General features: G+C 42.2%; 1 protein-coding gene and 1 long non-coding RNA gene across 7 annotated transcripts in view; one reads left to right on the top strand and one right to left on the bottom strand.

Annotated features, from left to right (window-relative positions):
* Positions 1-13,840, bottom strand: part of PLEKHA1 (pleckstrin homology domain containing A1) — a 56,348-nt gene extending 42,508 nt beyond the window's left edge. For 3 of the 6 annotated variants that reach the window (XM_038578999.1, XM_038579000.1, XM_038578995.1), the window contains exon 1: positions 13,612-13,714. The gene's annotated coding sequence lies outside the window, so the exon portion shown is untranslated. The other 3 variants (XM_038578998.1, XM_038578997.1, XM_038578996.1) reach the window with 3 other exon arrangements.
* A 299-nt stretch (positions 13,841-14,139) lies between these two features.
* Positions 14,140-16,912, top strand: LOC119866530. The gene is made up of 2 exons (XR_005380306.1): positions 14,140-15,364; positions 16,368-16,912. It is a non-coding gene; the product is annotated as an uncharacterized LOC119866530 (long non-coding RNA).
* The last annotated feature ends 1,844 nt before the right edge of the window (positions 16,913-18,756 follow it).

Genomic DNA, 18,756 nt, shown 5'->3' with positions numbered 1-18,756 from the left:
CAAAGGTGCCAACATCATGCAATGGGGAAAATTTGGCCTCTTCAAAATATGGTGCTGGGACAACTGGATATTCACATGCTAAAGAATGAAAGTGAATCCTTCTTCACATTATATATGAAAGCTAACTCAAAATGGATAACAATCTGAATATAAGATAGCTAAAACTATAAAACTTTAAGAAAACACGGAGGCTGATATTCGTGATCTTGGATTTGGCAATGAATATTTAGGTATGACACCAAAGTATGAACAACAAAAGAAAAAAATAGGTTAAATTGGACTTCATAAAAACTAAAAGCTTGGGGATCCCTGGGTGGCGCAGCAGTTGAGCGCCTGCCTTTGGCCCAGGACGCAATCCTGGAGACCTGGGATCGATTCCCACGTCAGGCTCCCAGTGCATGGAGCCTGCTTCTCCCTCTGCCTGTGTCTCTGCCTCTCTCTCTCTCTCTCTCTCTGTGTGTGTGTGACTATCATAAATACATTTTTTAAAAAATTAAAAAAAAAACTAAAAGCTTTTTTTTTTTTTTTTTTTAAGAGAGAGGGAGTGTGCAAGGCTGGGGGGAGAGAGAAACTTAAGCAAACTCTGCACTGAGCTGGAGCCCAATGCTGGGCTCAATCTCATGACCCCAAGATCACAACCCGAGCTGAAACCAAAAGTCAGATACAACCCACTGCGCCACCCAGGTGCCCCAAAACTAAAAGCTTTTTTGCATCAAAGGACATCAAGAAAATGAAAAGAGAACCTACAGAATGGGAGTAAATATTCACAAATTACATATCTAACAAGGGTCTAATATCCAGAGTATATAGCTATAACAACTCATCTCAAACAATCTAGATAAAAAATAGGCAAAGACTTGAAAAGACATTTCTCCCAAAGAAGATATACAAATGGCCAAAGAGAACATAAAAAAGATGCTCAGTATCATTGGTAATTAGGGAACTGTAAATCAAAGCCACAGTGAGATACCACTTTATACCCACTAGGATGGTGATTATTAAAAGAAAGGAAAACAAATGCTGACGAAGATGTGGATAAATTGGACCCCACACACACATTGCAAATGGTACAACAGCTGATAAGAACAGTTTAGTAGTTCTTCTAAAGTTGAACACAGAATTACCATACAACTCAGCATTTTCACTCCTAGATATACACCCATAAGAAGTGAAAACAGGTACTCACACATAAATATTAAGAGTAGCACTGTTCACAATAGCCAAAAAGTGGAAACAACCCATATGTTCATCAACAGGTAAACACAATGTGCTCTATCCAACACAATGGAATATTATACAGACAGAAAAAAGAATGAAGTACTGATACAATAATCCAATAAAAAGTCCATTAAAAAGTCCAATTTAAAAAAGAATATTTTATAAAAATAGATTATATATATTCCATGATATATATTGAAATGCAAATAACCTAGAAAAGCCAAATCTATTTCCCAAAGAATAAAGTAGGCTGACTTACACTATTTGATTTTAAGACTTACAAAAAAGCTACAGCAATAAAAACAGTGTAGGATTGATAAAAAAAGAAGACAGATATAATAAATCAGTAGAACAGAGTAGCATCCAGGAACAGACTCTTACATACATATTGTCAATTGATTTTCAGCAAAGATGCCAAGACAATTCCATAGGGAAAGGAGTCTTTTCAATGAATGGTGCTAGAACAATTAAGTACTCATGTAGGAAAAAAAAATGTAATGAAATTAATCATGACCAAATATAAAAGCTACAGCAATAAAGCTTCAAAAAAAAATATAGGAGTAAGTGTTCATGACCTTGGGAGTACACAAAGATTTCTTAATTAAGATATAAAGAGCCTGAGCCATACAGTAGTTGTTATATCAGATTTAAAAAATTAAAAACTGCTCTTTGAAAGACACTGCTAAGAAATCAAAAGAGAAACCACAGAATGAGAAAAACATTTAGTACATACCTGTCTATCAGATAAATGATATCCAAGAACAGGCAAGAAGTTATTACAATTCAATAATAAGACAAGCAACCAAATAGGAAAATGACAAAAAAATCTGAAGAAACAAGTCAATGAAGATACAAATAGTAAATGAGCACATGATAAGATGTTCATAATCATTAGTCGGGAAGGTACTGCAAATAAAAGCCATAAGATACTACAACATACCTAACAGAATGGCTAGAGCAAGAACCAAAAACAACAAAACCTGACAGTATGAAGGGCTGTCAAGAATGTGGAACAAGTGAACTCCCTTTCATACACTGCTGGTGGGAATGCAAAATAATACAGTGACTTGGAAGGACAGTTTGGCAGTTTCTCATAAAGTTAGACATAAAGTTATAATATAACCCAGCAATCCTACTGTGAGCTGGAAGCTGTGTTGGCACAAAAATTTGTACAAACGTCTACAGCAACAATATTTATAACTGGTAAAAATCAGAAACAACCCAATGTCCTTTGACCAATAAATGAATCAACTATACCACCAATACGACAGAATACTAGTTAGCAACATAAAGGAACAAACCACTACACATACATGGGTAAATCTCAAAATCTATTTTGCTACATGAAAGAAGCCAGACCACAAAAGCTACTGGGACAGAGAACAAAACCAGTGGGTGAAAGGAGGGGTTGGCTTCAAAGGGTAATTTTGTAGTGATGGAACTGTTCTGCATCTTAATTGTGGTAGGACACACCACAACGCATCCATCAAAACTCAGGCCCATATATCAACAGAGTAAACCTTACTGCATCCAAGTTAAAAAACAAAACAAACTATAGTGATAAAAAATAGATCAGAATTGCTAGGGCTTGGGCAGCCCTGGTGGCGCAGCGGTTTAGTGCCGCCTGCAGCCAGGTGTGATCCTGAAGACCTGGGATCGAGTCCCACATCGGGCTTCCTGTATGGAGCCTGCTTCTCCCTCTGCCTGTGTCTCTGCCCCTCTCTCCCTGTCTCTATGAATAAATAAAATCTTAAAAAAAAAAAAAAAAGAATTGCTAGGGCTTGAGGGGCACCTGAGTGACTCAGTGGTTAGGTATCCGACTCTTGGTTTCAGCTCAGGTCATGATCTCATGGTTGTGAGATCGAGCCCCACACAAGGCTCCCTCTACACTCAGCAGGGAGTGTGCTGGAGATTCTCTCCCTCTACCTTTGCCCCTCTCCCTACTCTCTCTAGAATAAATAAATAAATCTTAAAAAAAAAAAAAAGAATTGCTAGGGCTTAGGATAAAGAAAAAGACTACAAAGGAACATAAGTATCATTTTTTTTGATGATGTAACTATTGTATATCTTGAAAATGATGGAACTTACACAATAGATGCACATGTCAAAACTTATAGAACTGTGCTCCAAAATGAATAAAATTTACCATATATAAATTATACTTCAAAATCCTGAATTTAAAAAGATACCATAAACACTCACCAGATAGCTAAACTTAAACAAAACAACAACATGAAATGTCAAAGATGTGGCACATCCAGTATTTCTGTACTGTTGATGGGAATGTAAAATGATACAACCACTCTGGGAAAAGTTCTGGCAAAAAAACCAAACATACACCTAACGTATGACCCAGCCATTCCATTCCTAGGTATTTATGCAAGAGAAATGAAAACATATATGTATGCAAAGACTATTTCACAAATATTTATATCAGCTTTATTCCTAATAGCTTCAAACTAGAAACAACCCAAATGTCCATTAACACATTAAGAGATAAATAAAATTCAATTAGTCTATACAATGAAATACCATTCTGTGTGAAAGAACTACAGCCACATGCCACAATATAGTCAAAACTCATCAGACTGTAAACTTTAAATGGATACAGTTCATTGTATATTAACTTAAATCTCTAAAAAGTTAATAAAAAATATCCAGTAGCAATAAAAAATTCATTGATAAAATTGACCATGCATAACTTTTTTAAAGGCTTTTGGATAGCAAAAACCTGATAAGCAAAGTCAAAACCAGTAGAAAATATTTACAACTTACATCATCACAAAGGGCTAATCTCCCTAACATTTAAGAAGATGCAAAAAAAGTCAAGGAAAATACATCAAAAGTTCCATAGAAAAATGGGCAAAACACATAAACAAATATTCTGCAGAAAAAGATCTAAAAATGGCCCTTAAACATAAAAGATGCTTGACTTCACTCATAATAAGAAAAATCCCAAAATAACAGAGATGCAGTAAGCATTGCCATTGACACCACAAAAAACACAACCAGAGTTCATGTGTCTAAGTACCTTAAAAAAAAAAAAAAAAAAGAAAATACCTTAGATGGGACACCTGGGTGGCTCAGCAGCTGAGCATCTATCTGCCTTTAGCTCAGAGCATGATCCCGGAGTCCCAGGATGGGGTCCCACATCAGGCTCCCTTTGACTATGTCTCTCTCTGTCTCTCTGTGTCTCTCATGAATAAATAAATAAAATCTTAAAAAAAAAAAAAAAGTACCTTGAGGAGGGAAAAAAAAGCTTGATTTTTGCCAAACCTCTAGATCTAACTACCAACTGGAAGGAAATACAGAAAACAAAGGAAGGACGTGTAAAACCATATCACAGAGATAGAAAAATCCAAGCTATAAGAAATTTCTCAGGACATATTAACATATTTCTTCAAAAATAAATTCCAAGGAAGCAGGGGGAAAGGAACAAGAGGACAACCTATAAATTAAAAGACAGGGGCGCCTGGAATGGCTCAGTTGATTGAGCCTTCAACTCTTGGTTTTGGCTCACATTGTGATCTCAGGGTCCTGAGATTGAGCCCCATGTCACTGAGCTCCCAAGTCAGGCTCAGTGGAGAGTCTGCTTGAGATTCTCTCCTCCTCCCTCCCCCTCCGCCCCTTCCCCTGGTCCCAGGCACACTTGCCCACTAGCTTGCTCACTCTCAAATAAAATCTTTAAAAAATAAAAAAATGAAAAATAAAAGACTTAAAAAGACATAATCACAACATGTGGACCTTCTATAAATATAAATCCCATTTTTTAAAAACTGACATATTTAAGAAAATTAGATATTAGAATATTGCCTAATGGTATTAAGGAAACAGATCTTTATTTTCAGTGTGATAATGTTATTGTGATTATGTCACCAAGTAAATGAATCCTTATCAGTTTAGAGTTATTTACTGATACAGACATAACTTATTGCTGGCATAATCTGGGTGCAGGGAATGGAGCAGGCATGGCCTGGGTTGACAGTTGTTGGAGTTACATGATGGGTACTATAGTTATACAACTCTGTCTACTTTTGTGGATGTCCACAACCCTTCATAATAGAAAAAGTCTGTGTCACAGAGAGCTATCATTTCTCACCCATCAGACTGGCAAAAAGTCAAAAGCTTACCAATACACTATATTGGTGAAGCTATTAGAAAACATGTACTTCTACATTGCTCATGAAAATGCAAAATGCTGCAACACTGCTTAAGTGAATATGGCAGTATTTAACAAAATCATATATACCTTTATCCCGTAACTCTATTATCCCACTTGGTATTATCATTCTGAAACTATTTTATATATATGATAGTATTTTATGTGCATTATAGGATACTGTAAATGTATTAATACTATGACTATCTTAGATAACATAACACTAATATCTAAAGTAAACAATATACAATATAAAACATAACATGCAATATATATATATAATATGAATAAAACACTTATTTATTTGTTATTAGGAACCAAGATTTTCCTGGTAAGAGAAAAGATGTATCAATAAAAAGGCAAACTCTACATAATACATCTGAATTAGAGATATTATGAACTTACAGTCTTTGAAAATATAGTAATCGAAAATCAGCACTTTGCAATCCCAACATAATTACTATTTAAGCAAGCATCTTCAATAACACTAAAACCACCACATAACAGGTTGTTAAAGAACAGAATATTCACACAGTCTTAAAATATCAACCCTACAGTTTTCTTAACTAATTACAAAGAGGAAAATGTATCTTTACAATGAAAGATCTTATAGCCCTCACCTTTACCAAATGATTATCCAATGAATCTAGGGGCTAAGTACTAATGAGACTACCTCGTCCTCTAAATAGACCACATATTATATGATTCCAATGATATGAACTCCATATGGGCAAACCCATAAAGACAGAAGTAGATTAGCACATGCCTAAGGATAGAAGGGATGAGGGCAATGAGGAGTTGCTTAGGGATGGGAGGGTACAGGGTTTCTTTTTAGGGTAATAAAAAATATTCTAAAATTGATTGTGGTAACAGTTACACAATTCTGTGAATATACTAAAACTCACTGAATGGTACACTTTATGGGTGAATTGTACCTTAATAAAGCTGGTTTTTTTTTTTTTAAAAAGGTGGGGGGGAGAATTACAATTGTCTTTCATTCTAGATCACATCAGAAATCCTGAGAAACACTTCATCTCCCAGACTTCTGAATGTTAGAGTGTTCCAGGAGGTGGCCCACAGACCTCTTCTCTATATATATGCAGTCCCCTGGTGAGCTCACTTATTCACACAGGTCTACATACAGATGGCTTCCAAAAGTTATCTCCAGCCCTGGACATTCAGCTGAACTCCAGACTCAGGTACACAGCTGTCTACATATCTATTTACTCATCTAACAGATGTCTCAAACTTAACAAACAGCACTAGGTATTCCCCTTAGAAACCTGCTCCTCTCTATCTTTCTCATCTCAGTAAACAACCACTCCCTTCTTCCAGCTGTTCAGGCAAAATATCTTAGAGCCAGAGTTGAATGAATCTTCTTTCTCTTTCATTACACTTCCAATCAGCAAAACCTGTTGGCTCCATCTTGTAAGCATATCCAGAATCCCACTACTTCTCATCACTTACTCGGCTGCCATTCTGGTCCAGGCCACCATCAGCTCTCAACTAGATGACTGTCCCTTGCTTCTGCTCTTACCCCCTTCACTTTATTATTCTCAACACAACAGAGTGATCCCATTAAAACATATATTCAAGTGTTTATTCAATAAACACATTTTACTACTGGCCAAGCACTGTCCTAAATATTTAAATATTAGCTTATTTAATCCTTATAACAACTTTACAGATGAGAAAATAAAGCACAGAGAATTTTAAAAATAAGTTGTCCAAGGTCACAGGTTTAGGAAGTGGCACAGCTCAGATTCAAACCAGAGGAGTCTGGCTCTGGAACCCAGGCACTTCAATACCAGGTAATGTCACTCTGCTCAAAACTCTTAACCTTGGCTTATTATTAGAATTACCTAGGAGTTGTTAAAAATCCTGATGCCAAGGCTGGACACCTCCCCAGACCAATTAAATCAGAAACTCTGGAAATGGGGGGCAGGGGGTGCCTGGCTGGCTCAGTCAGAAGAGCATGCAACTGTTGATCTCAAGGATTATAAGTCTGAGCCCCACACTGAGTGTAGACATTACTTAAATAAATAAAACTTTTAAAAAGAGAGAGAGAGAAGAAATGAAACAAAATTTTAGAGATGGGATTTGGACATCAGTACATTTTTCTAAAAAGATTTTATTTACTTGAGAGAGCGAGAGAAGCAGAATCCCCACTGAGCAGAAAGCTGAAGGTAGACGCTTAACTGACTGAGCAATCCAGGCACCCCAACATCAGTACATTTTTAAATTTCCCCAGATAATTCCAGTGTTCAGCCAAGGTTAAGAACTATTGTTTCAATGGGATCTCATCTCACTCAAAGTAAAAACCAAAGCCCTTACAAAGACATACAGGCCTCACCTATGCCTCCCAAACCGTATCCCAGCACCCCCTCGGTCACTCATCTGGCCGATGGACTTCCTACTATGTCAGACAAGCTCCCCACTCAGGCCTTTGAACTCAAATATCGCTTTCTCAGAGAAAAAGTGACAACCTATCTTGATGCTATCTAAAATTGCAAAAGCGAACTATACAGCCACTTCCTATCTCCCTTTCCTGTTTTATTCTCCTTAGCATTTGCTGCTAACAAACAATATCATTTACCTATTTACCTGTTTCCCCACACTGGAATGTACAATCCATCAGAGCAGTGATTTTTGTGTGTATCTACTATTGTTTCTTCAGCACTTAAAACAGTGCCTGTCACATGGAAGGCACTCAACTACTTGTTGAATGAAGTATCAAGGAGCCCATAATTACTGCCACAAATATTTTCTTCCTCCACAATTGTTTAATTCAAGTATAATTAACACACAGTGTTATATTAGTTTCAGGTGTACAATATGGTGATTCAACAATTCTATACATTACTCAGTGCTCACTGAGATAAGTGTATTCTTGATGCCCTTCACCTATTTCACCCATCCTCCACCCACCTCCCCTCTAGCAACCACCGGTTTATTCTCTGTATCTAAGAAGCTAGGGTCTTTTTTGTCTCTTTTTTCTTTGTTCATTTGTTTTGTATCTTAACTTCCACATGAATCCAGTGAAATCATATGGTATTTGTCTTTTCCTGGCTGAATTACCTCACTTAGCCTTATACCCTCTAGACCCACCCATGTTCTTGCAAAGAACATTAATATTTCAGTTTCTAGACAGAAACTTTCTTTTTCCTCATTAGATAAAAAATCATTTAGCAGATTTAACTGACTGGTTTGCTTGGACTATGGAAGGAAAAAAGTTCAAACACTATATTTCTATTTGTATTTGTATTTTTAGTAAAGCTAGTATGAGGCAAGAAGAGATAAAACTGTATTATTAAAACCTTCCAGCATATGTATCCTTCAGTCTAAAGTATAGTTAGTTACAGTCATCAATTAATATATTCACAGTTAATACTTCATCGGTCAGGAACCAGGAAGTAAGCCAAAAAAATAAAAACAAAACAAAAACCAGAGACACAAACAAAAAAAAAGAGAAAAAACTTAAGTTCTTCACAGTGAGACATCATTAGGCCCACAGGGCTTCACTATTATTTGTTAACTGTGTTGAGTGGGACTAGCCCTGTTGTCCCAAATTTGCTAACAAACCCAAAATTGTGGATATATAGACATCAAGGATCAAACATCCAGGAAGCCCAGCACTGACATCCCTTCCCTCACACACACCCCCTTCAGGGCTCTGGCACTCTAATCAATACCTTACCATAATTTGATATAAGCATTTGACAGAAGAGAGGGAAAAAACTGAAAGTCTTCTAAGTCTTCAGGGAGAACACATGGAAAGGAAGGGGGTATTCACCCCAAAACAGTGGCAGGAGCCCTCTAACAGAGTCATTCACCAAGAAGAGTCTACAAGGAGAGACCGGCAACCCATTCCGTAGTTCACTGCCTACTTATCAAGTACGCTGAGTGGTTGCCCTGTACCTGTCGGAGCAGGGGCATTTAATATGCAATGTAAGGGCACAAAAGGGGGCATTTATGCAGCTGGCATACCATTACTTGGCATCACAAGGAAGTGAGTTTCCAGTGGGTTAAATGGAAGCTGCAGAAGATAGCTAGACTTGAGCTATCTTGCTGTTATCAAAAAATCTGGCTGCGGGGAGAAAAGATCCCCAATGCATCTCACCCCCCACACACTCCTAGGAACCAGAGGGTGGGATGACAGGTCAGGGATGAGGATATGGCAGTGTAAGCCCACAGCAAATTTCATATTCAGGAACTAGGTGCAGTGGGGAGTCTCTCTGTGAGAGTCCAGTGTGGACGCCTATCAGTGGACATCAATGTTTTGCCACTGTTAATCAAAAGAGGGCTTTAACAGCACCCAGTAAGATAGACTTCTCTTTTTCCATTTTTCTTCTTACAAGTCCCTAACCAAGTAGATCCAGAAGAGGAAAGAGAAAGAGGAATTCTGGGAGCATACCACAATTCCTCCCCACTCCAAGTAGTTCAAGTAGTTAAGTGGCTTGACACTGGGGTAAGAGAGGAGAGGAACTTAAAATTGAATAGGAGACTGAAGGTTTAAACTGAAATAGACAGACTGGAGCTTTTAATAGCTATAAATGATGGAAAAAGCTATCATTTGTCCACGATGTTATGAGGTTCGGGGTGGGGAGGGGGAGGAAGATCCTATGAATATCATAGTTGAAAGCAGTGAATGGTGAAAAATAAAACTGTCTTCTGTTTGTTTTCACCAAGCTCAGACTGCTCACTAACCTGATGATATATGGAACAGCATCATGCCCTTAGTAATGAGAGGAAACACCAGACATGAACATTCTCACAGGGGATTTACTGTACTGGGTAAGACGCTACATTAGAAGTCCTCTGAGACTGCTTCCAGTTCTAAGTGCCTGTGACTGTCCTTTCTTCGAGGACAGGGTAAACTGAGCACAGAACCCAGAGTTCACTGGTGAAACGCTAAGAGGCTAGGCTGTGTAAGGGGTAAAACCACAACTTTTTGGAAAATAAAACTATCACAGTGACAATTACAAGGTTTCCGTGTAGGAAAAAAATATATAAGACTCTAAGGCTTATTTAAATGCTAAAAAATATCCTAAATGACACTGACTTTCTTTTACAGTCAACAGACATTCCAATTCAAATTCTGATATAAAATCCCCCAAACACGATTTCCCTGAATCAAAGCAATTCAACTAATCAAAAGGCTCATCAAAATAAACAGCAAATATGTTTGCTTAAATATCTTCTAGGAATTATAAGCTCAGATATTCTGTACGACACAGCAGCTACTAGGAAAAAATATTACTCAGAGTTCAATGGTTTAATGTTACTCATTAAGCACAACAGAGTCCTACTGCTATAACAAGAATCAACAGAAATTTTTATTTTTGGATAAAAACATCCCATATTTCTATGTTTCTAAAAATAATTAAGCATTACATACAAGCATCTAAAACTACCAGAAGTTTCTGTCCTAAGAACTCTTCTCTGATATCATGTCAATACCTTTCTAAATGCTGTTTACTTACAAATGGTCAAAACAATTAAAAACTCAGCTTTAATATTTATTTCCTACTGAAGCCATTTTATTATTGCAGATCGGAAATAGGAGAATCATCTTGAAATTTAAAATCAAAATTTAATATTAACAGAAGTAAAATGCTCAAGCATGTGGAGGAGTATTTGTATGTTACTTCAGCTCAAAGCTGAGGCAGTTACTACTATAGCACTTGAAGTTTTGACCTCATAAAAGCAGAATGTTATCACATCTGAATAATTACTATATTGTATTCAGAATACAATTTCTCTCTCTCATTCTTAAATGACAGATTTAAATCAGAACAACAATTTAACATCCAGTAATATTTCTGGGACGCCGGGGTGGCTCAGTGGTTGAGCATTTGCCTTTGGCTCAGGTCGTGATCCCAGGGTCGTGGGACCGAGTCCCACGTCGGGCTCCCCACAGGGAGCCTGCGTCTCCTTCTGCCTATGTCTTTGCCTCTCTGTGTTTCTCATGAATAAATGAATAAAATCTTCTTAAAATCCAGTAATATTTCGTTATCAAAGTCCAACTTAAAATATGTTAATAGGTTATTTCATAGATTTCATTCTGGGTTCAAATCATCATACAGTCAAAATACAAGTTTTGCAGCAGGACTAAAAGAACTTTCAGGCAGAAGTAAAAGTCCTTTTCTGTTTTGTTTTTAAGCTGCATTAGACATTTCTAGAGGAAAAGCCTCTGTAAAAATATAAAATGTTTCCATCTTTCCTAAATATTTTCCCAGGAGTCTTCAATATTGTCATATCCTATATGTTAACAATAAATACGGGAGGGCTGCCCACAGCGGCTTTTTAAAGAAAATAGCCCAATGCTATTCTTAATGTCCTTAAACATTTCTAAAAAGGTCCTTCCGGCTTATGAATTCATAGCAGTTTCCTAACAATTGTATACTTATCCTGTTTTACTGTCTCTCCTGGTCTATGACAATTTCCAATTGACACACCACCTCTCTTTCCTATGTTGCTACATTGTTAAAGCTGGAGGATAAAAAGATACAAAGCTGCTACTTCCCTCCCCCCAAAGCAACCATAAAACCACTAATTAGCAAGATAAAGTGCAATATGAAGCAGTTTCAATACGTATAAATCACAACTCCTCAAGTCCCAAAAGTTACCCACTACTTGCCACCAAAAGCAAATTCCCAGCTATATTCCCCGATATTCCTTGATATGGCTCGCTCTTCAAGAGAAACCTCATCAATGGATATTCTGTAGGGTTTATAGCACTATAAAATAAATTAACCATTAACTCGAATTCCACTAAGCTCAGGCATCCTTGTTTAAATCTATAAATATCCTAAAATGTAATTTTCCTTGGGAAGATTTGGCCAAGATGAGGACTATTTAAACAGACTTTATTTGGGGAAATATTTTTTTTTTTTTGCACAAGTGTATTAATACGAAAATTGGGAGCACGAAAACCAACAGGCATTTTAGAATGAATCTTCCTATCTTAGAGCCTTTCTCATCGGGAAGAAAAGCTTCACAGCTTGATTTCTGGCTTCACGGAATGATTTTCTAGATTTTCCCTTGATTTCTAGAGAATCAAGATTCTCTAGCTTCCCAGGCTGATTTTCTGCGTGTTTCTCTCCCATTCCTATAAAGCTGGGCCAAATTTCGCTTTCCAGTGTTTTCAGGGGCATTACACCTACATAGAAAGTATGTAAGCTGAGCCCCTGGGTGGGGGGTGGAGAGTAATAAAGCCGACGGATCAGAGGTTGCAAGACGGAAGGACAATGGTGATCAACCTCCTAAGTGCGCTGCTTGTTCCAGTCGTTAAACACACAGGAAATAAGATCTTCTAGTTAGAAAACTAATTCACAAAGGCAGCTGACTTCATTAAAACAAAGCGAGTCCTGCAGAAGCGGGCGACGATCCAGCGACCGATCGATCAGAGTAAGAAAGGTGGGGAGAGGAGCGTGGGCCGGCCCCGGCTGCGCGCGCCTCCCGGCCTCAAGCCTCCCCTGGGGTCGCCCCAAGCAGGAGCGTCGAGCGCCGCGCGCAGCCCGGGCAGATGCTCGGCTCCGCGGCTCCGCGCCACTCCGCTTCCACGAAGGCAACGGGCGCTATAGATAACAGGACCGTTTTCACTGTGACAACTTTCCCCCGCTGACGACCTATCCAGGAGGGTCAATAGAAAGCATCGGCGAGAAACCGCAAACCGCCGAGGGCCGCCGGGCAGCTGGCCTGCAGGCTCCGGGGCCGGGGTGCCAGCCGGGCGCCTCCGCGCTCCTACCTGCGTGACCTTGGGCGAGGCACCTGCGGCCCCCGCGCCGCGAACCCGCGGAGGTGAAGCCGGACTCCGCCGCCCGGGGCGGGGCCGCCTGCCGCCTCGCCGAGTCCTAAAGCGAAAGCGCAGGAAGACGCTAGGAAACGCTGCCCGCGGCGGCCGAGCCCCCGGAGGCGGAGCGGCCCCGACAGGCGTCGGCCGCCGGGAATCCCCGCACGGCGCCCCCGGGAGCCGCGCGCCGCCGCCCGCCCCGGCCGGGCCCCCGCCCTCCCGCGCCGGACGCCGCCGGGGGCCGAATCGGAGAAACAATAAACGAGTCGCGGGAAGAGGACGCCGCCCCCTCCCGCAGCCCCGCAGCCCGCAGCCCCGCAGCCCCGCAGCCCCGCAGCCCCGCAGCCCGCGCGCGCAGGTGAGCGGGCGCCGCGGCCTCGCCCAGGTGCGGCGCAGCCCGGGCCGCCGCGCCGCCCGCCGCCCGCCGCCCCGCACTCACCAGCGCCCGCCGGCCCCTCGGCGGACGCGCGGACGCCTCCCTGCTCTCCCCCAGCCGGCGCGGCGCTCCCGGAGCCCGGCCCCGCCCACCCCGCCCCGGAGCGGCCGCGCTTCTCACGCCCAACTTCACGTCGGCCCTCGGCCCTCCGCACCGCGCAGCCGCGGCCCCGGCTCCCACCGGCCCCGAGCTGCCGGAGCGGCGCCCGCGACGGCCCGTCCGCGCACTGCGCACGCGCGCCCGCGCCGCCGCGGCCCCCAGACGGCGGCCGAGATTCCGGAGCCCGCACGCCCAGCCCGCGGAGACTACAAGTCCCGGCAGGCCCCGCGCGCGGTCCCGGCGGCGTGGCGGGCCGGGCCTGGGGCGTCTTCCTAGTTCCAGAGGAGGCTGCCTCGGCGCGTCGGGGCGGACTGCGCGGGGAGCTCTGGGCCCCTGCGCTGCGGTGCCTCCTGGGATTGGTAGTCTTGGAGCACCAAGGGGCTTGGCTCGGAGTGGGCGGGGTGGACGTGGAGCGGGGGCGGGGGAGCTCGGGGTTCTGTGACGTCATCGCCCAAAGCTTCGCGGCCCTGGGATCTTTAAAGACAGGCTTGGTTCGTGTGCGCATCATCTGTTTGCAAGCTGTTCCATCATCGGTCCAGGAAGCATCCCTGCGCAGGCTACTGCGTGACCTGAAGGAAAACCCCTCTACAGCTCTGCGCGCCAACTCTTCGCTCATAACCGTTTCTCCCCCAGAGCTAGTAGCTCAGCTTCCTAACTTTGTAGGACAAGGGCGCTTAGAGAAACGTACAGAACGAAGAATTCAGATTCTTTCAGGACAGTTGCAGCATGAATGTGTATGCTCGTGACTATTCGTAAGAATACCTAACCTATTTGTTGAGCACCTGCTATGCGCCGAATCTCATGAGACCCGCTAGGTGTACATCTTGAGATTAGGACAGACACCATCCTGCCCTCGTGGAGCCTGCAATCTGTGAGGGGGCGCAGGTCCTTAAATAAGCAAGATTTTAATGCAGTGGAGAAACAGAGCAAGTTAAAGAGAGGGAGGGGTACTCTAGGAAGGTGTTGAGCCGAAACCTGAAAAATGAGCATTATTCAGACAGGCAAAGAGCTGGGGAAGAATTATATGCCACACCCTCCAAAGTGCATGGTACACGCTAGGTTCTCAATAAATATTTGTTCCATCTGCGTCCTTCCTTTCCTTCCCCATGCACAGCTTTAGATCACATCCTTCCCCCCCTTCGAAATCGTTATCAATGCCTTTCAGAACATCCTTCCTATGTGAAGATGTACAGGAGACAAGGCGACGTTCAGTGGCAGGACAAGCTGTTCAGCTGCTGAGACAGAAGACACGAGGTACATGCCGATGACCTGGTTCCATGGCTGAATCTTGACGACTTACCTCCTTCTGTATTTGTGAACTGGGTTAAAAGTCTGGGCACTCAGCCTGGCCTTCTGACTCCCTTCTGTTTATGAAGCAGAAAATTGGATCTGGAGTTCGTCTTTATTAGGATCCTAAAGATATTATGTCATCTGAATCAAAGGAGAAGTGAAAAATGGCCCTAGACTTATCTGAAGAGACTTCCCTGTGCGACCTTAGGCAGAGGGTGACACTTTGCCTTTCTTGATTCTCAGTGATTCCAAGTGCTGAACATGGAGAATGTTCTCAGAGTCCCATAAGCTGATGGAGGTGAATACACCTTCCATGGAATGCTCGTGTCCTGGCTCTCTCAGACTGCTCATCTTCAACATTTCCAAGGTGACAGTTCTGTTATCTTTTGAGAAACCTTAGCTGTTGTAGCCTTGCTGACACCTGTCTTCTTAAAGCTTCATTTCTTCATCCGGATAGTGGTTGAAAGTGTTTGGCCTGATAATAGTTTATAAACTGGCCAGAGCACTGGTTCCTTTAGTTCAAACAGTCGGTTTGGGGTTTTTATAAACTGACTGTGTGGCTAACATTTAAAAATAGGACGATTTGGGGGCACCTGGGTGGCTCAGTCGGTTGAGCATCTGCCTTCAGCTCTGGTCATGATCTCAGGGTTCTGGGATTGAGCAACACATTGGACTCCCTGCTCAGCTGGAGGGGGGTCTGCTTCCCCCTCCCCCCGCCCCCCAACCCTGCTTGTGCACGCTCTCTCTCTCTCAAATAAATAAAACCTTTAAAAAATAAAAGAAAGGATAATTTCACATAAAAATCCAGATATCACTTTTCCAATTCCTCTAGACATTTGAGCTTGCCCTCCTTCACTAGAGGGACTGGAGCGAGTCTCCAGCTCTGGAATCCTCAAAGATTCTCAGATATTTGGGACATACTTAAACTAAAAACAAACAAAACCCCCCTATGTATCTGAAATTCAAATTCAAATTTAGCATGTATTTGATCTGGAAACCCTAGCCCAGAGATCAGACCTCTGAAGCAGAGAGCCTCTCATTCACTCTGGACAGGACATTATTTATTGAGTGAACTTAAATTATTCCTTTTTGGTTTTTGCCCAACAAGCCCCAAAGGTTGTTTGATACTGAGAGCCACATGTACAAACAATGAGGAGAGCCAGAAAAGTGATTCAAATTGCCCAAAGACAAACAGCCAGGTAACCCCAACGCTACTTTGAGGTTGCAGTATAACCAGAACCTGTTAACACCCTTCTGTAGGGAAGGCTCAGGCTCAGCCAATTAATGTAGTGACCAAAATAATAATAATAATAATAATAATAATAATAATAACAACCATAATAATACTCCTCTCTCTCCTTTTCCTCCAGCCTGTTTTTGGATGGAGAGATTTATTACATAACAGTACTCTTGGTGTTTAAAAAAGAAGAAGTATGTGGAATATTCCCTTGTTGAAATTACAGTCTGAGAACAAACCCAGAACATCCAGGACCCACAGACAGCACTGAGGAATGCTGGAATATTCCATGGCTACTCATCATCTGAAGAAAAAGGAGAGGAGGAGTCTGAATTCAAGAATCTGCAATTTACCTTGAAAATATCACTCTTCTCCTCCTCATCACACCTTCAGTGTGTAAAGCACTTTGATGTTTCATTCGAAAATATTCATCAAGTCCGTTCTGTATGCTTACATGCAGTACCCAGGATCCTCCACAGAGAATTAACCCTTTTGACAACACAAAGTAGGGCAGTGTAGACAAGTCACATGACTGATCCAAAAATCACACAGAAAGTCACTGAGTGCTCGTCACCTCTGAAATATTTGACCTCCCCTCATGGACAATTCATGTCTTTCTTCCTTGCTTTATATTTTTCTCCTTAGCATTGATCCCTTTCCTATACATTATGTATTTTACTTATTTATCTCATTTATTTTCTGCACATCACTCTAGAATGCGACCCTTTTCTATCAGTTTCTATCAGTTTTGTTCATCACCCTATCCTCCGTGCCTAGGACAGAAATATCTGTTCAATGATGAAGGCCACCAGCCTACTTCATGGGCAGTCAGAATCAGAAGTAGAGAGAAGAAGGAAGTCCAGAAGTAAACCCCTGTTCTCACTAGAAATCAGAATCAAGATAAAACAAGCATTGAACATGAACCAAACAGTCTGCAAACCCAGCTTTGTTCCTATGGTGTCCCTTCCAGAAACTGGGTGGCAGAGAGTAAAAAAGAGCTCTTCCCTGTTTTTCAGTGTACAGATGAATCCCGCAGCAGTCAGTGGGGTTGCTGTTCTGGTTAAGGAGTCAGAAAGCTGGCCCTCCCAGCCTTCCCACGCACTGGACTTCAGCCAAGCGATAGGAAGGATGAGTCTCAGTAATTACCCAGGGTGGGGTGGGATTAAGTGACCTGCCCAGAATACAGGTCAGGTGACTGGATGCTCCTTCTGGAGCTTATTCTTGTGTCCCAAGGCTGGAGCACAATCCTTCAGGGAAGAGGTATGAGAGACTATGCACAAATCATGTTCACAGAGGTATGAGAACAGGGTTTCAGAACAGGTCAGCAGCCAACCCAAACTCCAGGCTCAACAAGGAAAAAAAGAAAAAGGAATAAGGACAGATAATTGCCTCCAAGATTTTTAGGGAGCAGAAGCAGGGGTGTCCTGCCTTAGGACCCCTATTCTACAGAACCTCTAAAATTCCTCAGCACCTCCGTGATCTCTGGGGTCTGGTGAGGCTCCAGCCCCATCACACTCCCCAGTAAGGTCCTACTTTAATTATCCTGACCACATGTGGAAGGTCTGGGATGCTGGTAAGCCCTAAAGTTGTGAAGCACAGAATGCCTGCTCCCATCCAAACTTGTAAACTCTTGCTCCAGTGTGGCATGAAAGCATGAAAAGGAAGATTTTCTGAAGCCAAGGTGCTTGTCCAGGGCCAGTGCTGGGTACTTAAGTAGAGGAACAGTCTAGAAGGTAAAGGGCTCTTTCTTCCAGACAGAGCTGGAAGAGGATCTGGGAATGAGTCCATCTAGGGCTTCACACATTCTTTGGCCTGTGGGAATTCCTCCTCAGACCCCTGCAACTCACCTGTCCCACTTCAACCAAGCTCCTCCTTGAGTTAAAGGCCACTGGATTCTCTCATCCATCTTTGTGTTTATCTGAAGAGTATATTTGCCTTCAACAACAAGAACCAATGCCTCAAGCACTTGGGAGGGCTGCCATGTCTTGGCCCCAGAGGAAGAGAAGCAGAAGTCACAGCTCCCAGCACAAACCCTGTGGACATCGTGGGTCCCACCCCAAGACAGGGGCTCCCCTAGGAGCTAGGGCTCTGAAGTCCATCTGCACTGACCAGCTGTGACCTTGGGCTCCTTACCTTACTCCTCTGATCCTCAACATTTCCTCATCTGTAAACTGGAGTTGATAATAATTCCTACTTTACAGCTCATCATGAGTCTTAAATGAAATAACACATGTTAGCAAATATGCACTCTTAGCAAGGTGTCTGGGACACATTAATGGCTTCACCAATATACACGATTGTCTTATTCAGTTTACCTGAATAAGATGCCTGAGCTTACCTGACCAAGACGAATGATACATTTTAGAATCTCTCACCTGGGCAGTGGGTAGGTTCTTGAATTACTTTGATTGCTCTAAAACACTTAAAACACTTTACTTGGCAAAGTGATCATAATTACTTTGATCGCTGTAAAACACACACATATCTGGGGGGACTGGGATGGAGGTATCATTGTGGTCCAG

This window comes from Canis lupus, chromosome 28, assembly GCF_011100685.1.
Source record: "Canis lupus familiaris isolate Mischka breed German Shepherd chromosome 28, alternate assembly UU_Cfam_GSD_1.0, whole genome shotgun sequence".
Lineage (NCBI taxonomy): Eukaryota > Metazoa > Chordata > Mammalia > Carnivora > Canidae > Canis > Canis lupus.
This window is presented reverse-complemented; position numbering and strand designations above follow the sequence as displayed.